The 2,776-nt window shown below is 39.2% G+C and overlaps 1 long non-coding RNA gene across 1 annotated transcript; it reads left to right on the top strand.

Moving 5' to 3' along the window:
• Positions 1–620: 620 nt before the first annotated feature.
• On the top strand, positions 621–1,739 carry LOC142103442 (uncharacterized). Its single transcript, XR_012679354.1, has 3 exons — positions 621–684; positions 1,202–1,357; positions 1,541–1,739. It is a non-coding gene; the product is annotated as an uncharacterized LOC142103442 (long non-coding RNA).
• Positions 1,740–2,776: the final 1,037 nt, after the last annotated feature.

Here is a 2,776-nt window from a genome sequence, read left to right as displayed (position 1 = left end):
TAAGTACAAGAAAAGTTTGTTAGCTTTTCTTTTGATAGTGAAAACCACATTCGCTATTAGGCTTGATATATAATACAGCAGGTATAATATTTCAAATGAAAGTTCTATTTTTTTTAAACAAATACACCCTCAAAACCCTATAATATAGGCATGATCAATGCAGAAAGCACCTATCAGCTTCAGACAGGGCGGTTACTAGGGCTGTACCATTGGGACGTCTGCCCAGGGCACAACACTGAAGGGGGGTGCAGTTTCTGAATATTTTGGGTTCATGTGGTTAAAAATGAGGGCTAGGGGGGCAGCATTTTTCTTTCTCGTTCCAGGCTATAAGATTTTAAGTTACGGCTCTGGCTTCAGAGGTGAAACCACAATCAGCCATGCAGACGATGCATTAGCTGTTTATTAGGCAGGGTCTCTACGAATTACATTTCCCACAATGCAACAGGGGTAGGATCACATGGAAGATTCTGACTGGCTTTGAAGTAGTCAGGTGACAGCTGGACAGAACATGGTGGAGGGTAGAGGTGTGGTGAGGAAATAAGAAAACCCTTCAGGCTGCAATTATGAGCTGACACACAGGTGCGTCCCCCACCACCCGCCCATCATAGTCCTAGTCCTAGTCCTAGTCCTAATCCTTCATCCTGCACCATTGGAGTCTGTTCTTGCCTGTACTACCATTAACAGGTATGTACAAGTGAAATAATAGTTCAGTACAAAATTCACAATTTATTAGCCATGTTTATTTTTTTTCCCCTTTATCTAAATCTTTTATATAAAATATTACAATCAGTTTTGTCATTATGCACATTTATATATTGGTTGTAATTGTTGATAAGGTAAAAATCAATATACAAGTATTGCAACAATTTGTCTAGAAAAAAAAGTGCCTGTTGCAGGCTTATGGCAGCATGTTTTTTTTTTAGAAATCCTATCTTTGCCCCTGCAAGCGGCCTGTTAATGCTGGAGACCATGGTCATCGTCAGTGTGTATTTGCACCTGCATTCTAGCTGGAGCCTCATTAGGCAACCAGTACTACCCTGTTCCGCCTCTCCAGCTATAAGGGGGTACAAGTGTCAGGTACGGGCAAGTTTGCATGCGTGAATGTATGTGCTCTCTTTGTGGGTATGCGCAGTATAAATTTTGTAATTTCATACATGCATAAGTCCAACGCTGCATGAGTCTCTTACTCTCTGTCTTCCAGTTCCCTATAGAATGCTAGTGTAATGCTACCTTCCTACGTTCTTACTTTGGATTGCTCTTATGGGATTCCCAGACAACATTAGGTCCCCCTCACACAGTAGTCCTGCTACAAGAACACGTATTTCATGGAGTCATAATGGACTAGTTGGAAATAGAGGTAAGTGATATTTTCAAAAGTTTTCAGTGAAATACAGTATTTGCCTTGTTCCGCATTTTGCTGCACAAAGTGATGATGTAGTTTCATCTATAGCCAGAAGGCTGCGATATAGGAGAAAAACGTTCTCCTGGATTATAAATATTACTTGCGTATAGTTCAATATTTGCATTATTATCTCAACAGGCACCATAAGAACTGGAGGAGAAGACATTAATTAAATATTTTCCAGGTTCAATCGTTATCTCTTCAAACTATTGATTTACGGCCCCCGCATTAAATTGGAATGGAGAGAGAACCCGTATCACAAATTTATCCTTTCCTGTTGCTAACTGTTTTTATTTAGGACTATATATGTATTAAAAACAACAAAAACAAAATAACACATGTTAAAAACAGATTTTCCTTATTTTTTCGGATATGGAATTATAAATTTCAACCATGCAGATAAATGTTTTGTATCTATTCATAACTGCAGACAGTATAATCAGGTCTCCTGGAGGGAACTTCAGCGTTCCACTGTGGGCATTAATGTTAACAAATACTTCTATTTAATAATCCTTGCCATTGTTATGGTTTGTTTTTACTCATTATATATGTTCTTATGCTGGATGACTCTGTTCAGATGTGACATAAATAACTAATGTTGACCGATATTTAATTGTGAACTATAATAATATTTTTGATCAATAAACATAAGAGGCAAAACAAACATGAACATATAAGATGCTATGCACACAGGAAGACTACAAGATTAATAAACTCTTCACTACTAGTACAGTTAAATCAAAGTTTATTGGAGTGAATAGCATGCCATTGTTTTGGCCACGCCCCCATCCTGTAATGTTACACCCCCCATTATGCCATGGAAATGGCCCACCCCCCGTCCCCGTCCCCCCCGTCCCAATGCTGCCAACCCAAATGTTGGGTGTTGGGAATTACGCCATTGTGCTGAATGCTTCTTGCAACTAACTCAAATGAATGTTTCTATTCATGGTTAAACTGATCAGAGATCTGACACGATAGCAGAGATTCTCACAAGAACACTTGAGGTGGTGTTGCCCATGGCAACCAATCAGATTCTAGTTATGTTCTAGAATGTACTAGGGAAATGATAGTTAGCATTGGTTGCTATGGGCAACACCTCCACTTTTCTCTTGAAGTTTTGATAAATATACCCCATTCTCAAGATCAGCTCACTCATCTCCTGACATACTCTGGGCTGCTGTACATATTGCTGCAATCTGGAAGGTTATGTTATGAGTATAATCCATGTTGTGAGTATGATCAGATTGGCTGTGGACATCCCAGGCCAGCAGGAGATGCTGACTGAATAATTTAACACAAGCTAAAAAGCACTTATCACCCATAGTTATACAAACCGAGTCAAACTTTGAACTGTCATTTGCCAATGTACTCTAT

This window comes from Mixophyes fleayi, chromosome 10, assembly GCF_038048845.1.
Source record: "Mixophyes fleayi isolate aMixFle1 chromosome 10, aMixFle1.hap1, whole genome shotgun sequence".
Classification (NCBI taxonomy): domain Eukaryota; kingdom Metazoa; phylum Chordata; class Amphibia; order Anura; family Limnodynastidae; genus Mixophyes; species Mixophyes fleayi.
The sequence above is the reverse complement of the archived record's forward strand: the minus strand, read 5'-3'. Positions and strand labels throughout refer to the sequence as shown.